The sequence below is a fragment of the Haliotis asinina genome, chromosome 8, assembly GCF_037392515.1.
Source record: "Haliotis asinina isolate JCU_RB_2024 chromosome 8, JCU_Hal_asi_v2, whole genome shotgun sequence".
Lineage (NCBI taxonomy): Eukaryota > Metazoa > Mollusca > Gastropoda > Lepetellida > Haliotidae > Haliotis > Haliotis asinina.
The window spans coordinates 43192651-43215297 of NC_090287.1; the positions used below are offsets into that span (position 1 = coordinate 43192651).

At 37.6% G+C, this 22647-nt stretch overlaps 1 protein-coding gene across 2 annotated transcripts in view; it reads left to right on the forward strand.

Moving 5' to 3' along the window:
• The first annotated feature begins 832 nt into the window (after positions 1 to 832).
• The window catches only part of LOC137293537 (E3 ubiquitin-protein ligase FANCL-like), a 79573-nt gene continuing 57758 nt past the window's right edge, over positions 833 to 22647 (forward strand). Inside the window, exons 1-2 of one of the 2 annotated variants that reach the window (XM_067824152.1) lie at positions 833 to 993; positions 22205 to 22275. The gene's annotated coding sequence lies outside the window, so the exon portion shown is untranslated. The remainder of the gene's footprint in view (positions 994 to 22204; positions 22276 to 22647) is intronic. The other variant, XM_067824153.1, reaches the window with a different exon arrangement.

Here is a 22647-nt window from a genome sequence, read left to right on the forward strand (position 1 = left end):
TAAACTTTCATGGTAATCACATTCACATCGTGTAGATAAGAAAGCACAACTGAGGCTTTTCTTTCTGTGAAAACTGTGATCATTTATTGGAGACAATATTGTCATGAAATTATTCTACCAAACATTCAACACTATGAATTTAACTTTCTGCTTTCATGGATGGTATGAGAATCTTCCTCTTACACAGAAAAACACACTTGATAAAATTGTAAACATATCCAGCATAATATCCGGCTTCAATTTCGAAATTGTTCCTTTTGAGTATGGGTCAAGGGTCAAGAGAAAGCTCTGGCCATTCAGTCGAAAGCATCGCACTTTTTAAATGAATGAAATGAACCCCTGCCTTTGGCCACCATATTACCAAACTAATAGAACTTCAAAATCATTTGTCTCATACAACGTAAAAACACTGTAGTTGTAACAGTGAAATCAATGATGTGGCACGAGTGATTATTATAAACGGATTTGAGTCTACCACCAAATAAGTGACTGCCATTCTCGTTTTGTTCCCTCTTTGCATCTGAAGCCAACACCTGTATCATCTGTAGACCTGACTTGGTGGATGTTGTTGAGGGGTATTTTCACCCGCCCTGGTGCAGCTGTGAACATTGTGTTACATTTTGGCTGTACTCTTGTGTACACGCTCAGCGCAAGTAAAAAAGTCATTTAAACAGTGCATTGTGGGTTTGTTGCCAAGTTACAACAATAAATACAACTGTAAGAATGCACTAAACATATTTTTATGTTTTGAATTGATGGTTATTTTAATTAGTGTCCATCCGAAGATCGTGTTTTTACGAGTGACTATAAGGAGGCGTATGGAAACCACTCTATTTCTAAAACTCAACCTCAGCGCCGTCGATGCCCGGAGCTTGCCAATTCATCATTGTCGTTCTTGCTTTGGTTTGCACGAATGGTGCGGTGGATTACTGCGTCGGGACACAAATGGAGGGAAATACAAACTTCGTTGTCTTGAAGATGTACTAAAATCAAGTAGGTCTGCCGTAGTCAAAGAACTCAAGTCAGTGAATGAAACTGTTTTGCCCACCCGCTCTCTCGCTACAGTGCGTAGGGCAGTTCCGGATCACTAACGAAAAACCAACTGCATGCGCCTCTGAAGCACCTAAGGGCAATTTCTGACTGAACAATGTTTCATGTTACTTACACAATATGAAATTAATTCGATCCTGATTGATTTTAGAAATATCGCAAAAGAAATCATGTCAGGGTATTCCGGATCACGTGACATAACGGGGCAGTGTTCGGTTATTGGTGCTCGTTTGGGGCAACTGGGGTCTGTGTCAAACAGTAACACGCGTTTAATTAAACAGATGCGCTAACAATATCCATAATGTTTGATAAACGAATAATTAACCAACATTGCAGTTGATAACAACATCCACTTGGTAGATAGTTTTAACACTTGCTGCTCATAACGACATACTCCAGAATCATGATTCCAGGTACCAGTGTGGGCTGAAAATATTTTCTTGGGGTTAATACATAAGTGGTTTATGGTACTGATCTCTTCAGTATTGATATATATTATTTTGTCGTGACTTTTGTATGCGACTTTAACTTGTAAAGTACAACTATCGAGCCAAAATAACCCATTTTTTTAGAGCATTTAACGCTGTATTCAGTCAAGAGCTTTTTAACATCACATCACCAGTTACTGATTGTAAAACTAACGAGCATAATCTATTAATACCAGCCTATTTGAACTCTTTATGGGTGTGTATCTTCTTGTGTTTTAAAATGAAACAAACTATAGCTCGAGTCTACTACCAACCTCATTGCTTCCGCCTCTGGCATAAGTAACAGGGTATTTTTGGTTGTCATAAAAGGTCACTTTCAGTTGCTGTGGTTAATAACGTAATGACATAGTATGACCATGCCTCCTCCTTTCTCTGCCGGTGCCGCAGGCCAATGGAGAAAACGTGGAACAGGTTCTCCAGTTGGCTCAGCAGACACACTGCCACCTACAAAAGAATTTGCCTGAATGACCCTGCAAGACTGCTTGGCACTTGTAGTGAGTCATACCTTACTAAAATGCATCATGTTATTAAAAAAAAAGAATAATATGACTTGAAAACAAAACAAAACAATTTCAACCCCAAAGCATTGTCAAGTTGGTTATTTCCAATATTCATAACCTTTCACCTGACAGACAGTTCTGTACCGCAAATTATGTTTTGGCGAAATGAAGGCCAAATCGTTTTATGTATCTACTCTGTGCAAAGAACATCTAAGACAGACCCTTGAGTGAGTATATATTTTAAATAAATGCAACCGAAGTAAGATCATGAAACTAATTACTTTAGTAATTAACATTTTTCGGCAGCTGGCAGTCTTGAGGTGATTCCTATTTTCTGGTGATCCGGAACTGACTTAAACATGTGGTTCCATAAATTGCTCATTTCTCCAAAAATATGGCAGATGTAGAGAAGATTTTTGTTGCTTTTCACAGGTGAAAAGTATATGCATGCAGTGGAGTGTTAACATGAAGCAACTTGATTCTAGTCTTATTTGAGAATGAGTTACCTTTTCCTGACCTGCCAACGGCAAATTACGCAATGATAGGTATCCTCGTTACAGGGCGCGCAAGTAAACTTCTGGTTCCGATCAAGTAAAACAGAATATATCACCTTAAAGAGCACTGTATCAGCTTTAAAATGAGAGACTGAGCGAAGGAATCCATCGAGATTTACAGTTTCTAGGGGTTAATGTATGCGGCAGTGATCCGGAATAGCCGTGATCCAGTATACCCTTACCAACTGTATAATATCACTGCTTCCCCACGTTCTTTTGCTAAAACAACCCTTTCCATGCAGATTTCCACGGGACTCCTCAGATTGTGCTAAATATATTTTAAGTGCGAAGCAAACGTTGTGGAAGCATGTATGTGTTAAAGATCACATATACTCTAGCGGGTGCAAATGCATAAATCACTCATTGACATCGTTATCGTGGTTATAAAGTGAAATACCCGTCATTAAAACTGCTCATTTCGATCTTTAATTATCCTCGTGTACCCGGTTTTCGGACAGACACAGAACTCCAAATCAGTTTCTTACCTTTAGATTATTTATTTTAGGATCAAATCAGCACAATTCGTTGGTTTTACATTAATCTAAGACTCGCTGTACTCATGCGCAAAGCCTGTGAAACAAATATCGACTGGCTAACTTCCGCTTTGGTCGTACCCTTACTGATAGTGTTAACACACTGTAAGGAAAACGAACAATCAAACCAAATGTATATATTTATGGTTTATTTATAGTTTTATGTCTATTACAACTTATTTTTATGCTTGTATGCATCAAAGACCGGGAGTAGTGAAATAAATAGCTTAATTTATGTCAATAAGTTCTTGCATAAAAACATCTCACCACCACCGTTCTTCCCGCACATCACCTTCTCACAACTAACAAAACACACATTCCTGATGCGGCTGCAACCAAAATAGGACATCAATAACTGAAAAGCATATGCAAATCGATATATTTAGTCAGTTATGAACAGTTGTCACTCGTAAATAATCATTATTTTATCATTTTGTTTTGAGTGTATTTACACTTTCGGTAAACGCACGACCAAAGCGGAACTTAGCCAGTAGATATTTTTACATGCTCTGCGCATGCGCACAGCGAGTCTGAAATTAATGTGAAACCAATGCATTCCCGATCTCAATCGAGTCCTCGATAAACAGTGTGGTCGACATTGTTCAGCTGGGAGACTCCGGATCGATCAGTGTGATGTCACCTATTTGATTGGTCCATGTGTCAGAGGGGATCCCCGAAAGGTTCGACTGTGTATGGGACACTTTGCAGGAAAGAAATCGGCAAAGCCGACGTTAACTAACAAAACATGTCCAAATTCGAAGTTCTGTTATGAACATCACAGCACTTTATAAACAGCAACGTATTTAAACTGGCTGACAATCTTTCTTTCACTCCTGTTTCTCATTGTGACATGGACACCAGACCTCTGAATTTCAACGAACTGTTTTGACGGGAGTGCAAAACTGTAGGTGGACCCAGTGTTTACATCTGGGGTGTGTGAATTCTGTCCATTTCACAAAAATAAGTGAGACGCAGTTTTTCACCTCTAAAGGCTGAAATAAATTACACTGGCAGCAAACTTCGTCATCGTCATCGCTGATCTCAGATTCGGAGTCGCGCATGTCAACTACTGGAGTTCGGCGTCTGTTCTGCAGGGCAATTCTTGAAGTGCTAGGTACAGGATTACAGTTCTCACATGTTTTTGAGGATGATCTTGAATATTTGGATGACGAGACCTGAACTTTCTTGGCAAATTGCTGATTTTGTTGGTGATCTTTCATCTTCTGCAGAATGTCGTCATCAGTTATTGCCCGCCCTCCAACTATTGCGCTCATATCTTTCCGCTTTTTGGTATGTTTTGGATCACAGAAAATGGTTTCATCAATTCTCGCAAAGAAGTTGGAAACTGTTGATGTTGTAGGTGCTGCTGTTGATGAACCTGTGATGTCAGTCACAACGGATGATGAAGAATTTGTCTGACTGATCCCGTTGTCTTCCAGTTGATGGTCAGAAGTAGTTGAGCTTTTGAATACCATCGCTGGTATAAAATGAGACTTACTGACAGCGTTCTTATTGAAAGGCCAGATGCCACATTTTCTGAACGAGCCTTGTAAATTTGCTGGTGTAAGAGCCGCTGAATACGCCTTGCAACCCAAGTGACAAATGGCATGCTTCTCAACTCCTTTCGTGGTATGTTCTCGCATGTATTTATGTCTGATATTACAATAAATCCTCTCGAATGGTCCGAAGCAACCAGCATCCATCGGTTGAAGTATGTGAGAAGTATGTGCTGGTAGGATAAATAATATCAAGTGCCGATCCCTTGCCCATTCACTCAACAGAACAGACACGTGCGACTTGTGACCGTCATACAGGATCAAAAGTGGCCTTTCGGCAGTGGGTTGGTGAATTGCAGGAAATGTTATGAGAGATATTGTCTGGAGATTTCGCTGTTGGACCATTTTGTTGGACCAATTGCTGACATTTCCTGCTGTGCCAGGAGAACAACCTTCTAAAAGTTCATCTCGCCCTCACTGACCTTTGAAGATTAAGTACGGAGGAATGACATTTCCAATTGCATTGCCGCACCTTGTTACCGTAGTGGTATTGGACCTTGGCAGAGTGACAGACACTGGAACATCCTGACTGGAAGCTACAACTTTCGAAGGGGTATGGTTTTCCATCAGTCCCTTTGCAATTAAGTTGTGTATTCTCTCTGGACTATTCTTGAAATTATACTTGTCCATTATGACTTCCAGTCGACTGTAGTAATTCTCAGTAGTAGTTTCTTGAGATGTTGCTTTGGCTCTTTGGAGTTCGAGTGATCTGGGTTTCTGCTCTGTTACTTCAGGCCACCTTTTCAAAAATCCATAAAACCAGTGAAGCGACAGTGGTTTGTTTTCATCTTTCTTACCCAAGCTCACCGTAAGATCTGATGCAATAGTTGCAACATTCTGTCTTGTGTAGCCGTATCCAAAAGATGACATACTCAGTACATGTTGTACCAACATCTCTTCCTTGTCCCTAGACAACAAAGGCTCTGGTCCCGATGAGTTGCAAGACATCTCAATCCTTCCACTAACCCTGTCATGTAAAGTGCTAGAAGGTATGTGGAAAGTTCTAGCAACTTTTCTGATGCTCATACCACCCTCAGTCACAGCATTGTATGCCTTGGATATTGTCTCATTGGAATAATTCCTGTTATTAGACATGTCCTGCCTAGGACACACCTGAAAGTGAATTGGAAAATCATATTTTGTGGAATTCCAAATGTAAAACATCAAAATCGGGATAAGCGTTGACCTTACTGATATTCCATACATTTAAAATTTTCACAGAGTTTCCTCCATTTAATGTCACGGGACTTTTAGTATAGTTTGTCGACATAGCAGACGACGCACCTCTCAGATTTTTACACGCGTTGTTAATCCAATACAGATGTTTTAAATTGATCATGCCTTTACATAAAGTATCTAGGGATCAAGTAAGGTACATTCTCAATAATTTTGATGTTGTACTCACTTTAGGAAGTTTTACTTGAAATATTTTGCCGGAGTGACAGACGAAGTGATACCTGTGATGTCAGCACCTTTGATGACGTCACATCTCTCGTTATAGCGTGAGAAATTGCGAGTAAAATGGCTGTCCGAAAATAGGAGTCATCAGGAAACTGGGTACGGTACGATACCTTAACCCCCTGGATGCCACAGGGACATATATGTCCCTCTTCTTCACCCCTCACGTTGAAGTCCAATAAAATTCTAAATATACCCATTCTCTTCCCACAGGTTATTTGTCATATCTTCCTACGAACCTCTGTTCTCATACGGCCATATTTCACGGTTCTCATAAAATCCCCTAGCGGCAAAAAATGGCAGCAGAGTCATCTCCCTTTTTTCTGTCCAATCAGAACACATGTTGCATTGACTTAGATTCAACTTGACAAATGCAAGCAATGTGGAGAAACAAATATGACATGACTGAGTTCTGTCTAGAAGAAACATTTGAGTATCGCGCTCGGGAAGAGGTTCTGGTTTTCACGATGCATCCGGAAATTACCGAGATCCTGCGAACGATCACTTTTGAAACAAGGTCGCTGATTGCACTACTAAATCTGATTGCCTCCAATCACGAGTCTTGAATACTCGTACCACAAAAAGGTCGTATTAGAACAGAGGTTACGTAGGAAGATGTGACAAGTACCCACTGTGGGAAGAGAATGAAATATACTATGCACATACATATATTTCACAGTTTTGAATCCTGCAGAAAATTTCCCGTTTCCTGATGCCATACACTATTATCTCAGACCACGCTATAATTGCCTTTCAAATTTGGCTTCATTGTAAATGTCGCCATTTTTCACACTATACAAAATCGTGATTCAGGGCATTATTTGCTGTATGTTTTGAAATGTGAAAATCAGATAATTACTGGGAGTATTGAATTTAAAAAATAGCATTTTAATGATCACTGATATGAAGTTTTCATGTAACCAGTAATGATAATTCTGAAACGTCGCCGATAAACCCAGAATCAGTTTGGATGTTTTCGAAAATACACTTACACGAATATACTTGGTATGAAAACAAATGCTATGTTCGAAAGACAGTGCTTGTTTGAAATGTAAACAAAGAAAAATTCCAATTTTACACTGCGTAGCATTTTAGGAAATTTTCCAACATCCAGCTGTGTAATCATTGCTTACAATGGCTCAATACGTTTAGAATATTCAGGGGATGAATATCGTAGAGAGAAATATCTAATTAAAAATTGATTCAATGCAATCATTTGATAATTCAAAAGAAACTGTCAAACTTTTAGCGCAGCGTGACAACATGAGTAATGCAAAATCACGCAGAATGACAATGGTACTTCTTCTGTCATTTTCAATGCCAACGATAAACATGATTACTTACATCTCGTATTTATGTACAAAAGATGTCTGAATCAAGGAAGAGTCCTCATAAAATCCTGTGTACCTTTGTCAGCGAAGCCGCCATTTTGAAAGAAATGTGTCATTGGTAGTGATATCACACGTCAACATTGTTGCACATATTAGGCAATTTCTTTGAGGTGAAGGTCGAACAAGAGTAAACACAATGGCCATACCATTCCGATTGCACTTTCGGTACTGTGATGTATATTTTGCGTATCGTTCAGATATTTTTACATGAAACTGATTTCATTGTCTACATACATCCATGTTCAAGATCATATCATATGTGGATATAAGGTATGTGTTTTTATTCTTTGAAAGGTTTTGATTGAGTGATTAATATTTACGTGGAAAATTGACTCAGTAAGTGTATTATACCACATACTAAGCCTCTACACAAGTGTTGGAAGATCACACGTAGGCATTACTGCAACATATGCTTTAGTTAACTTTGATGTACAATATTCAATACGTTGGGATAAATATTGCATATGAACAGGTTAATAAACAGCGATTTAATTCCAGCTTATATGTAAAACTGATAATATTAATGAAAATGTTTTGTGCATTTTATGAAATGTAAAGGCACACATATTTAAAGGAATTGTCTTGTTCATTGCATTGGTTTGTGTCATTATTATAGACAAAACAATGTAAGAATATTGATTGACCAGGTGTGAGTTTGTCCAAAACGTTTTATGATTCATTATCATTGTTTTAGATAATAAAGTAAATACAAATTCGATTAACACATCTCTGATGGCAGAATATCTAACTCAAACAATATTTATACAAAAATTGTTAAAAATATATAAACCGGGTCATGTCTTAATTTGGATAAACCTTACGTCCATATTCTAAAAGCTCTGTACTGAAAAAGCCGTCTCTTTGTACCTTTCATTGCATACTTATGAATTGAAATAATTACATAATAATAAGAAGAAAAGTCTGTTTCCTAAATGAATATTCAATGATTATTCAGGTCTTGTTAAATTTTCATTTACGCTAAATTGTTGCCAGACAGGTGCGCGTGTTGCTCACAGTAAGATACGTAGTAAAACCGTGTTGATAAAAAATTGTTGATACTATTTCAGTGGTAAAACCATTCATTTTATGTTTTGTCTAAAAAGTGTTGAATTCTGACACAGAAGAAGCCAAGATCTTTTACACATTGAGTGGAAATTAGGTGGAATATATAATAATCAGCAAACCACTATCGTCTTTTTCTGACGTCACACAATGCACAAAACATGCCATGACGTCATCGAAAATGTTGCATTATTTTCAGTTATTTCATTACATTTGAAAATGTGGCTGATACTCCGTTAATAATGATGGAAAATTAATCAAAGTAGATCTACACAAACAGGAGAATACTAGTATTGGAATCTAAGAACTAAATTATGTATTGGGTAGGTCCAACCAAATTACTATTACCTGTTTTCTGAAGAAGTACATTGGCATCTTTTCTTACAAATTGTGAAACTACCAAAAGGTATCCTTTCACATTGGGGAACTTTGTACTTGAACAGTTTGGTTCACTGTTAACAAAACATAACGAAAACATACTGTCCGTATCCACAGCAAATTTTCTCCATGTGTTCTGAGATACATTGACCTAATGTAAATCATAGCAGAGTTATGTCCCCTTATCTTTATACGTGCATGACCTCTCTGACGACGTTTGACGTCATAGAAGAAAATCAATTTTTGACATTTATTGCAGGTCATTTTTGATTTTGTGAGTATGACGTTATGCATTAGCACATACATCCATTTCATATACACTTATGTCGCTCAGATATCAAGCTGTATTTTCTTTGCTCACACTCTCCGTAAAGATGACAAATTAAAAAATCGTACCAGAGCGCTTTTATTGGTGCACAATGAAAAAAACTAGAAAATTACTGTTTTCTAACACACACAAAAGTTTTGGACAACATTTAGCATGGTCCATTTCTCAAACCGCTGAGGTAGTCGCAATTATTTTTATACTAACGGATAGGAAATTAAATATTCTACATTTCTGTGTAATTTTATAGCTGTACCCAGATCCAGGACCACGTGAGCGCAATTCTCGCACAACGTTCACTTTTCAGACCTTACAAAAATGTGCGCCTGAAAAAAAACTCGGCACCCAGGGGTTAAATCAGGGATAATCTACAACAGGGATAGGTCACTCTCGATCACTGCTTTCTTCACCATTAAACTGTACTAATTATCGCGTGCCTCGTCATGCTTCAGCGCACACAGTGACTTGGCTCGTTCCCAGCACAACTTCAGCTGTGTTTAGCAAACTTTATCCAGTTTATTGTATCAGTCGGAATTTTCAATGACTGAATGAAAGAATTATAGTAAGAATTAAGAGCAAAAATTATACGTGAATGAATGAAAGAAAGAAATAGAATAAAAGGAAAAAGTACATATGTGAATAAATGAAAGAATAAATAATACACCACAGCCTTCCCTCCCAAAACATGTTAAAGAACGCAAAAGTATCGCGAGAACACATCTGTTAACATCAGCTTTTAAAAAAACCTACTTTGAGACATTTTTGTTTACATTAATAATTAATTCAGATATCTTTTTGCATGTGGGGAATGGAATGGACATTAACAAAAAATAACTGACACTGTCACACACCCTTCAAAAACAGAAAGTGTAAAACTATCACAAAGCGTTGTAAACACCTTTCCAGTTTTGTCAAATAATAAGGTCAACAAGAAAGGAAGAAGTTATAGAACTGTAACCCTCAAACATCACAACATTCACCTGATAGTATATTCCCCTCATAAGAATTAAAGCTGTATGTGAAAGATGTTTTTGAAGAAATAACTAGAAATACTTCAAACAACGGCATGTAGCATTTCAGTGGCGGATCAGAACAGATCGGCGATATGTCATGTTTTTCACTCACCTCAAATACACCCTAATAATATTTTCAGGTCATGAAACTATCACTATTACTTGCAAATACATTTCATCTAAAGGCATCTAAAAATTGAACGAATGTGTGAAAGAAGGTTTTATAGGCACAATTTAGTCTATCTTCGCGGTGATTCGAGAATGGAAGCCAGTAAGCTATGACATACTGACTTGAAACTTTACTACAAATCTACTGTCCTAATACCTGGGCGGTGGGGTAGCCTAGTGGTTAAAGCGTTCGCTCGTCACGCCGAAGACCCGGGTTCGATTCTGCATGACGGTTATCTCATAGGCGCTCAACTCTGATATATATTTGGAAGTATGACCTGAATATGTAAGATATAGAAAGGTGTGACAGTAAAATGGCGGCTCCGCCTCGACTCGTTTTTGGTCTGACAAACGCTCATGTTGCTTTGATCGTTGAAAAAACTACACAATTTATTCTCCGTGACCTCTGTAAAGTACCATATTGATTTTTATTTCACTTAAAGCTTTTCAATAATTTTACCATCCATTCTCAGACAAAGTCAGGACATATGCCCGGAAGTAAATAGATTTCGTTCTACAAACCAGCACCTAATAGTAGAGAGTGTGTCTGATTGAATTGTGTTTCTATTATTCCCACCTCTTTTAATGTGCATTCATAATATCCAATCAGAGACTGATATATATCTGATATATATCAGGTGTTTGGAGGCAAACAATCCAATACAATCAAACAGATCATCCAATACGATCCTTCTTAGAGGTAGTTTCTAGGATTATAGATCTGGTACTCATTTTGATCCTTCCTAGGTAGTGGATATTGTTTGACATATTTTAGCTGTATTTACAAAATCAATTGACTTTACTGTTTGTTAAGTTAATGGAACAGAATTAATTATAATACCTGGTACTTATTTGTAGCTATTCACTGATGTGTCAAGTCTCTTTACTGCAGCTGATCATGTCTTTCTATAATGCTGTGGATGGGAATCATTTCAGTATCGGTGGATGTTTGCTCACAGCTAACTGTAACAGTAACGGTTATGGCCTTTTTGACTTTCTCATGGGATGTGAAATACTAGTAATATAGATTATTATCATACAGTAACGTTGAATAACTGTTTGTGGGACTATTCCAGCATTTCTTTTGCAGTAGATTGATGGTGAATGAAACAATTAAAGGGGCACTGATCTGTGTTCTGTTGTTCAAAACAACCTTAGCTAAGATCAGCTATAACGCTAAAATTAGAGATACGCCCATTGCAAAAAACAACCTCAGGGCAACCTTAACTAAGGCTGAACTCTTCAGCACAGGAATAATGACAGCATTCCTAGTTACCATGTGAATTCAGCATGTCCAATTGACACGTTCTGTCTTTATACACCCTCTGGTTCCTCAAACTTCTGTAAATCTTGTTGTATAAAATAAAAGCAGCCTCATTATTCCATTCCCAACCTTAGAGGGTTAACCTTAGTTAAGGTTTCGTTTCATGCAACGGGAGACTAACCTTAATAAGGTCAAAGGTTGTAATCTTAAAGATAAGGTTGACCTTAAGAGATAAGGTTGTTTTGAACAACAGAGCACTGGAGCAATTTCTGTGAACTGGTTGTAGCTTTTGTTATTGTTTTTCTCCCATGAGGTCTCAGATGATATCCTAGAATTCATGGCTAGTTATAGTCTCTCTCGCAGTCCCTGAACCACATTATGTTGCCTAATGTCACACCTTCTCTGTAGTGCTAAAGCCTTAATTGAAGCAAATCTGGATTTCCTTAGGTTCTGAATCTCTGGTCTCCCTGGGTCTCCTTTTCAGTTAAAATCGGTTTGTTTGTTACTATAAAAATTATATATATCCGGAGATGAAGCCTTAGTGTAGACTGCTGAGTGACCTCTGCTGCACCACTTGCATGTGCAGTTGATAGTTTAAGTATGGACTATTTAACCAAAATAACGGAATTTTTACTTCATTATTATGAAAACAAATGAAGTTTAGTCATCTGCCCATTGTTAAAACCGTTAGGACTGAAATATAACGAAGTTTTGTCTTATAAACCTAATTAGTTTATTATCATATTCTATCATGCATAGTTTGAATTTATAACATGACTGTCAGATGTAGACGTATAGATTGCCAATGTAAATCATATTTCACGCACATGCTCTAAACACTTACTATTGTATGTTGTCCGTGTCATACAGACTTCTCTGAATGCTACAACAAATGAATAAAAACAGAATACAAATATTAAAATTAAACCAGACTGAAGTTTTAGCAACAATGTCAGGTTGTAATTGTGTTCAAGAATGTATCCATTAATATCCACATTAAAGAACGATATATTCATGAGAAGCTGGTAGATAATCCTGCTCTAGTGTCATGTGTCTGTTAGTAGACTAATATGTGAAACAGTGATATATCATATCAAGTTTTACACGTGTATAGTCTCATTGGTCACCCAACATAGCACATTGGCAACTAATTGTAAGATGTCCTCCATTCTCTTGAAGAATATAGTGAGCCAATAATGAACAATCAATCAGTGTATTGGTGATTAATCCACTTCAGACATTAATTCATAATGTTGAGTATTTACTTTAGACAGGAGAAGTGCCAAAGTGTAATCTTTGTTGGTTAATCTGAGTGTTACTACTAATTATATCTGTTATAAATTCATTAACTGACCATCCAGTAAATGGTGAGAAATAACATGTAGGTTTAGACCACCAAACACAGGTTACAGCAAGGGAGAAGTAATTGATGCATTGCATAAAATCTTAATAGACCGATAAAACTTACGGGCCGACACTGGTTTGAGGATACAAACGAAACTTCATTGTTACATAAGAAATACATATAAGCATTTGCTATGTACTTGCGTTGAAACTGTATATACCAGGTCCTATTTACCTCAGAAAATTTTCAGCCTGTGGTTTTTATTACTTTATAGTCTGAGTAAACTTAGTATCAGTGTATTTCGTTACACTCCACCACTGAGTCTAACAAAACCTAGTAGAAGGTCATGTCAGGTAACCTTTGAGCGACCAATGAACGTCCAATCAAATGCAAGACGGTTAATAGATTTAACCAATCAGACAACGGCTACTATTTAGGGATCGGAGGGACTTTCAAAATATCCAGGTCACTGACACAGATCTCTCCACAAACAAAACTCCGTATATAACACAGTTATTTGACCTGCAGTATATACGCTTTGGGGTTTCTGTTGACATGGTTACCATTAGCTAATATTTCCGCAAGGTAACATCCTTGAATATTGGCAAAAATACTATTTTCAGCGATTGTTTACTCACCGTTGTCATGTTTGTACGTACGCCGTGTGCATCACCCGGAAGCGAGCGTATGCTAAATAGCATTCGGAATCGTTCGGGTACGAACCTTTTCAAGATAAAATGTTCAAAAGGTATGTGCGAATGTGGACTTTCATGATTTGGTAAGCTGTGTTCTGATTGGTCAATCTCAAAGGTTACCTGACGCGACTTCCCAAACAGGTTTTGTTAGACTCAGTAGTGGAGTGTAACGAAAACTACTGAGGATACGTTTACTTAGACTGATGACTTTATGGATTCAAATAAATCAAATGTGTGTTTTCGTTATCATAGGTAATAGACCAGGAGCGTAGCTACCATTACAAAGACATCATATATTTAAATGACATGAATAAATAGTAAGGTAAAAAGTACAGAAATGGGATCAAATTGGATCAGTCATTTTACTGCAGAGGCATTTGAAAATCAGAAAACTCCTACCCTGTTGGGACACTTTATTACAATCAGACAAAAAGTACTAAGGATGTTTTGAAATAATGGCATGTGATGGGCATCCACCCTTTGTAATGTTGAAAAATTCTGTCTACGTTGACTGTAGCCTCGTCCCCATGCCCATCACAGTTGAAGGAACAGGTGCTGACCAACTTGCAGCTTGTTTTCTAATTAAACCTTTGATGAGAAACATGAATCGCTCTGGATCAGTGCACATTTGATGACTTACCTGAACAACCTGTACTTGCTATTATGTAGGTTGTTTTTATAGGATAACTTTGTCTTTTATTTTCCCTCACCTTACATACTGTGAAGAATTTATTTTGCTGTTCTTTATTGTTGTGAAATACCATGGGGAAAAAATACCAGAATTGTAATTGACCAGAACTGTGCATGTGTGATGCTGATGTACTGGCGCTGACTGTGCGGTGACAACTGATCACTAGCCAGCAGGTTTAGGATTCGGGCTCATTTTCAATCCTTACTGTCTGCTAAACAGTTATCGCCAATACATCTGCATCATTCATGCACAGTTTAGGTGAATTTCAATTCCGGTAATTTTTTCACATTTTTGGACAACGATAAAGGACAACAAAAGAAAATTATTTATGGTAAATAACATGAGAGAAAAATTAAAGATAAAGTTATGAACCTTATAATTATTTTTTATGCTTAGTAAGGGAAATTTCAAACTTCCTATTAGTAGTAAATTCAAATTCACAAAAGGCATTAACTGATTCATTTGCTATCAATCTATTTTTAAAAACACTCAGTTGGTTACGCAATCATCCAAGGTTACTTTATGATATATCATATTATTTCATGAGTGATGTGAGAAAATCAGAAATAGCAATAACTATTGCAGTTAAAAGCTATGTGTGACACTACACGACTTACGAGTATCTTGGTTGTGCATTTTGTACAGAGTGTACTCATCAGATGGATATCTTAAGGTGTGTGTGCCTTTTTATAGAGAGAATCTTGGGGGGTGGCGGTGTTATTTGTGACGTCACAGGGATGTTCTCATGCTGTGATGTCATGATGGCACAGTTTGCTGTGAGAACGAAGAAGTTTTGCAACTGTTGTTAGAACAGATTATCTGATAAAGGGTGTAAACAATGTGTATTTGTTTATTGAATTTTTACAAATAAATTAGTGAATTTAGGACCGGATTTGAGTTAATTGAGGGAAGAGGGCTCTCCAGGGGTGGAGAGTCGAGGTCCTGAGTTATCAGCTTGATGACTGGGTGAAAAATAACACTACTAGTGAGCAAGCTACTCAGTATGAAATTATATTATGGATTAATAGAAACATGCAAAAGTATTTTTATTGTATTTGTAACAGTGGATATTTGGCACTGAGGATCCGTGCCTTCTTAGTGGTGGCCACACTTTAAGCTGCTAATTCTGTTAATGTGAACAGCATTGAAGTTCTCAAAATGTCCTTGTGTTGCACCACGCTTTAATTCCTTGAATTCAAGTAAAATATCGTCCAGTTGCATTGATGTATGACCAACGTATCCTGGCTCCCTGGGCCAGATCTGATGCGGCACGTCGTCCCACATCTAAACACAGCCCATGGCTCAGTGATTAGTTCACTCTCATTGATTGGCGTTTCAAAAGGGGCTGTGAAGTATGGGTAGTGGCCTTGGTTGTAGATGCCGGTTTGGCCTGTGAGGTATAGTTTGTCATGAAATGCATGTGGACACGGGTTTTCTTGTAAATATCTCTAGATCCAATGATCCAATCGATCTCAAATGTTGCAAGTGGATGTTTTGACTGACAACCTAATCACATTGTAAATCACTGATATTATGCATTTGTATGAAAGAATCTGTCTATGTAACTGTCAACAAAATAGACAGCAGAACGCTGACTGGTTGAAGAGGGAGGGAGCCAATGACATGTAACAGCGGAAGTGTTGGGTGAGAAAGGTAAATGCACGTGCAGATCATGACAGTTACCTGTTCACTGCACAGTGATAGACCGTTTAGATCACTGACATTAACTACTTCTAGCTACTTCCATGTAATGCAGGGGGATAAAGTCGATGCCTCGTCTGTCCGTCCGTCCATCCCCCATCAATCCGTCCATAATCATTTTGTTTATGGAGCATAACTCAAAACGGTTCAATATTTTTTTACCAAACTTGATAGATATAGTACTCTCAGCCTATGGTTGTGCCTTTTGCTGTTTACAGATTTTTGGCATTTAGATTTTTTTTGTTTTTCCATCGAACATTTTGATGTTAGTCTTATGGTTGGGTGGGCTTCGTTTCCAGAGCAGAACTCAAAAACCGTTCAATATTTTTCTGCAAAACTTGGTAGATATATCAATCAGACCCTAAAGTGGTGCCTTTTGCTATGTACAGGTTTTTGTGATTTATCATTTTCTTGATTTCCATGGAAACGTTTCGGACACAGTCTCGAAATGGAGGGATGGGCTTCATTTCAGGAGCAGAACTCAAAAACCATTCAATGTTTTTCTGCAAAACTTCATAGCTATATCAATCTGAACCTGAAGTGGTGACTTTTGGTATTCACAGGTTTTTGTGGTTTATTATTTTCTTGGTTTCCGTGGAAATGTTTCAGACATAGTCTCAAAAGTGAGAGGTGTGTTTCATTTCCGGAGCAGAACTAAGAAAATTCTAAATATCTGTCCATAAATCTTTCTAAATATGTGTGACAGACAGAAAAGTGAGAGGTGTGTTTCATTTCCAGAGCAAAACTCAAAAACTTCTTAATATCTGTTAGTAAAACTTTCTAGATAGGTGTGGCAGACCCCAAAGTGGTGCCTTTTGGTTTTTAAAGGTTTTTGTGATTTATTATTTTTTCTGTTTCCATGGAAACGTTTCGGACTTTGTCTCAAAATGGAGTGATGAGCTTCGTTCCCAGAGCACAACTCGAAAACCATTTCATATCTTTCAACAGATCTTGGCAGATATATGAGACAGATCTTCAAATTGTGACTTTGCTGGTTACAGATATATGGCATTTATAGTTTTCATGAATTCCATGGAAACAATTCAAACTTAGTCTAAAAAAACAATGAGTAACTCTCAGATTATTTGTCCTTTCAAACATGAGGGGCCGGGGGATATGTCATCTTCTGATAACTCTTGTTTTTAATAGAGCTCTTGTGCTAACTTGTCTTGAGCCATGTGCAATTTGGGGGGTTATTTTTACGGTGTTTTGGAAGCTATTTGAGGTGAAAACATTGTATAGTGATTAGTAGAAAACACTTTTACGAATGTGAGATTTAATAATCAGGCCATGAGAATATGATTTTCATTAAAAGAAGGTGAGACTTTTGGCAGAAACGTGAGAGTTGACACTTTTACACATTACTCAGTACTCAGTCATCATTCCATGCATTATTTTGTTTATGTCTTTGAATAAATTACAATAGAAAACACACAAGCCAAAACTGACCACCTCCTGCTGTATTTGATAGTGTTTACAAAATCACATTCATACATTATGCATGCTGGTTATGAGCCACCTATTACATCAGATGTACTTCAAACTAAACAATATACTAACTTCCCGAAATGAATCAGAGTGAAATTACATTGGGCTTTGTCACCTGTTCACTTTGCCATTATCAAATCAAATGAAAATTATTATATGCGAAAACAAACGCTCTCCTCCGGAATCTGTGCTTGTTTAAAAGTAAGAGTTTACATTGTGCTGCTTTGTATCCATTTTGTGTGATTTTTCTCTTCATCCCATATACTGATTCTGAATACAGTTCCATCCTTCCTTAAAGGTAACATGCAACCAAAAAATCAAACATAATTAAAACACAGGTATCACTTATTCATGACATATAATATACACTGCTGCTTGTAAAAAGCCAAATAAACAAAATTATAAGCATACAATCGTGATTCAAAAGTGCAATATTTTATACCTGGGCTTACTTCCGTCGAAACGAAGCCCTCAGGAGACCGAGCCCAGTCATAGTGGGTGGCTGTGCACCCAAGTGTAACGACGGCTTCCGATTGGCTGGTTCATTTGCTGATACGCTGAGGGCTCATTGTGTGTACAGAAAGATGATCTGTTTGATGGGTATTTGTATGGCGAGTCACAAGAAAGTAAGATTCTTTATGGATAACAACTTCTTATATTGTACTATACCGTGGTCAAACAACAAAATCATATGCACTAGAAGAAGAAGTTGTTATCCATAAAGAATGTACATAGAGATGTTGGGTTTTGTAAATACATGTTCTCTGAATTTGCGTTCAATCTTATCAAAAGTCATCTCAGTGGAGATGGTGAACTACAGCGTGACTGGAATCTGTCATTCGTCCAAGTACAAAGCAGGACTAGAAGCTGACAAGAGTTTGCACCAGTTTCCGTCAGATCCAGTCATCCGAGAAAAATGGATGTAGTTTGTTTGCAACCCACAGATATAAAAACATGTCATGTGTACAAGTATCACACCTGCCTAATTGCATAATGCAGCAGAGACAGGACTCGGGTGCACGAGTCGTAAATCAATTTATTTTGTTCATGGCGTATGGCCTGATAGGTGTTAAGTTCAAATTGCATATGGTTAATGATTGAAGCTGTGTATGGCATATTGTCTTTAGCAGACAGACAGGCAGACATATAGGTGTGAATAAAACCAGACATTGAGCTTTTTCTGTGACAGAGGCTTCATACCACAATCAACAAGTTTTTTATGTAACGAGTAGATTATTTATTTGTTTGTGTACACAACCAAGATTATAATACGGCTCATTGCTCATGTGGGCAAGAATACTGTGTCGAGCTCTGCGAACCTATTCCCTGCGCTTGCGTTACGGGCACAATGCAGCACAGCTGTTGAAACTACTTTTCCCCCCAGCAGAAATTTAGTGAATCGTTTGAACTCTGTGATTTTGTGGGCTTTTTTTCATCGCTTTTTTTTTTCAACTTTATCAGTTGAATTGGCATTTTTGATGATTGTTTTCAGTAAGTGCATACCGAAAGGTATCAGAATCTGCAAAGTTGTGTTTTACATTGCATGTGACCTTTAACTAATGCAAACATATGCACATCAACAGAGCTGTGTTCTGTTATTTGCATATATAGTGGAACTCATAAAAGCAAATAACAATATGTAGATTATCCGATACATGTGTTAAAATCATGTACATGATGCATTTATGAATGCATCATTTCTGAATAAAAGAACATTGTTGTCTGAAAAGCTTGCATACTGTGTCAGTGAACGTGTTTGGTAAAAGTCAGTCAGTGCTGCTGATGTCATGTGAATATTGTTCTTCAGATTTGGTCATGTCTTGATGAAGGTCATCTTACTACAAATATCAGTTACAATGATAATTTTTGTATCTGTCACTTTCTTGAATGACACACAAAAATCAGTCAATACTGAAGATTCATGATAAACCAATTCTGGTGATTGTGAATAAGGAATTGAATTCATGATGGGATACAGTTTTGTTCAGCAAATATGTGAGTCAATAAATAGTGCTTCAATTCTGTTTATGTCTATATATATCACTGTCTATGTCAAACACCTTTACCTGCCTGAACTTGGCGTGATCGAAGCATCATTTTGAGTATAACAGTAAATTAGATGAAAGATTAGACTAGTGCACAACATTATTTGACTAGACTTGGGTCTCAGACTTGTTTGTTGTTGTAGACTGATATCTGAATTTCAGATGATACATCTGTGTCCAGTGGTGTGTGCCTGGCAAGTATAACTAAAGTAATCTGAAGTGCTATTGGCAGTATCTTACCCACAAAATATGATATGTGTTGCCACTATGGTCTATAAAACTATATACTCTGTTAAAAACATTACTGCCACCCCATTACTAAGTTCAAGGTCATGTGTTCACTGATAATGGACATAGCTTTTTCTAACAAGAACTTTACACAAGTTAATGTGTAGATATGCAGATACCAGACTCACCAGGGGTGAATTTGTCAGTTTAGATTTATGCTGTACTCAGCAATATTTCACCTATATGGCAGCAGTCTGTAAATAATCAAGTCTAGACAATCCAGTGATAAATAGCATAAGCATCAATGTGTGCAACTGGGAACTGGTGACGTGTGTCAACTAAGTCACCAAGCCTGACCGGCTGATAGTCGCTTCTTTCAACAAGCATGGGTTACTGAAGGCCAGTATTCTAACCCAGACATTCATAGGCACTCACCGTGAGACATCATTCGGTTCAGAGTATTTAAAAAACATACAGTAGTGCATCAAATGTTGAAAAATGCACCTTAGTATTTTTGTCAATGTGCATCAAGTGTAAGATTATCAAACTTTTGTCTGACTTGCCCTTATCTGTCATTACAACATTGATATGCCTCTAATGTTTATTTACCATACTGCATCAATAATATTATTTTGTTTTTGTAATTTGTCATACTTTTATGGGCTTGAAACTATTGTTACTTCAAGATTACATGCAGATGCAGTGTTTGAAATGAACCTTTTTAGCTTGTAGGAAGTACTTACTGCCTGGTTTGAAAATACGAAGCAAAATCCCTTCCTAGCAGCATTCTTTCCCCTCGCTCCCTCCCAGTACCATTACTCTCTTTGGCTATATGGAACCGTAATAGGTCTCCTGACCTTCTGTTCAGCAGCAGTGGAAGCCCTTATTTGACTTCTAACAATTGTGCCCTGATTAGGCACTATATGCTTGACAGTCGCCGACAGTGTGGCTGCCCTAATGAAAACATAACTAAATTTTACCTTGTTCAGTGACCGTGTACACTGATGCAGGTCTTTGCGCATGATGCATGCTTTTCATGAACGGCTGACCACCATGTTCAAGTGGTGTGTTCGTGCGAATGTTTAGGTTCATTCGGACCTTCTGTCCACCCAAATCTTTATGGGTATCTGTGGAACCGTGAAGGTCCCGGGGTAGAATAGGCCTTCAGCAACCCATGCTTGCCATAAAAGGCGACTCAGCTTGTCGTAAGAGGCAACTAACGGGATCGGGTGGTCAGGCTCGCTGACTTGGTTGATACATGTCATCAGTTCCCAGTTGCGCAGACCGCCGCCATATAGCTGGAATATTGCTGAGTGCTGCGTAAAACTGAACTCACTCACTCACTCACTTATGGGTATCTGTGAGCAGTCTACATCTCCAGTCAAGATGATATCTTCTCTTTGAAAATGACAACTAATTGATTACCGTAAGCAGTTTTACTAAAAAATATCAGGTAGCAAGTTGTTGCTACTGTGTTTTCCTTTTAGCTAGCAAAATAGGATTTTAAACAGCAAATTTGCTCCCTCAAAGCATTAATTTTGAACCCTGCGATGTTCCTTTTGCATTTTATATAGCATATCTTAATTAATGGACATTCCTGGTGCAAGTATTTGTTACATTCAGATATATGTCACTGTCATTTTATGTTAATTCCTGTTTGACAAGTCTGTATTGAAACATCGCACTCTGGACATAGAGAAGTTGTTATTCATAAAACCTGTGTAAATATAACTTTTATCTTACTGAAGAGATTAGGCCTTATTATACTAGGAGAGGATATATCTAGAAACATCTTTTAAACTGCACTTCTAAACTAAGTAAAGCTTTTTTTTGAAGTGTATTATTCATCAGACAAGCATCACAATCTAAAGATTTAAACTGAACACACATTTACAGATGAAAGGTGTGTTTTCAGACTTTTTACAGACTTGCACACAAAAGGAAATACATGTAGTTACTGAGTTTCGAAAGAAGAAATGTTGAGAGAATTGTTTGGAGAATAGCATCAGACAACTGAAAAAAGATGTCATTAAAACAGACTTAACATTAACCAAAGCTTTGAAAAAGTGTAATGTCAATGAATCAGAGAAAGGGGTACAAGAAGTCACACAGAGATATTGTCTCAAGTTTCCTTTGTGACTGCAGATATTGTAGATGGAAACACTCACAAGGCCTGAGTGTCTGGCCATAATTCAACAACTTCCCGTCAGTCCTTGTCCAGTCCGTCTTGATCACAGCAACTTACACCCTGATTGTGTTCTTCATTTTCAGACAGACAGATCCATTGCCTGGAGCTGTTATCTGTTCATGACGAATCAGCATTATCCACCTCTCTGTGTCTGGTATGTACTCAAAGAAACTGTCATGGAAATAGAAGAAATTTTTCAGGAGCAGTGTCCTAACCTTCTTCATGCCTTACACATTATCCTTACTCTGGTTTCCCCTTCCATGCTTCCATGCCTTGCCACAACATAACATAGCAAATTATCAAACAGCATCAGTCATGTGTTCATTGTTGATGGCATTACATATAAAAGTAATGCTGGACAGATTCAGATGATGATGGATGATGCACCTGAGAGAACAGCAATAACTAACTTATGAAATGTTATGAAATCCTTAACTGAGTAGGTTTTATGAAGGACTCTTCAAGCTGAGCAACTGAATCAACATACTCTTTCCATATACTTTACACAGCAACCATGACCAAACAG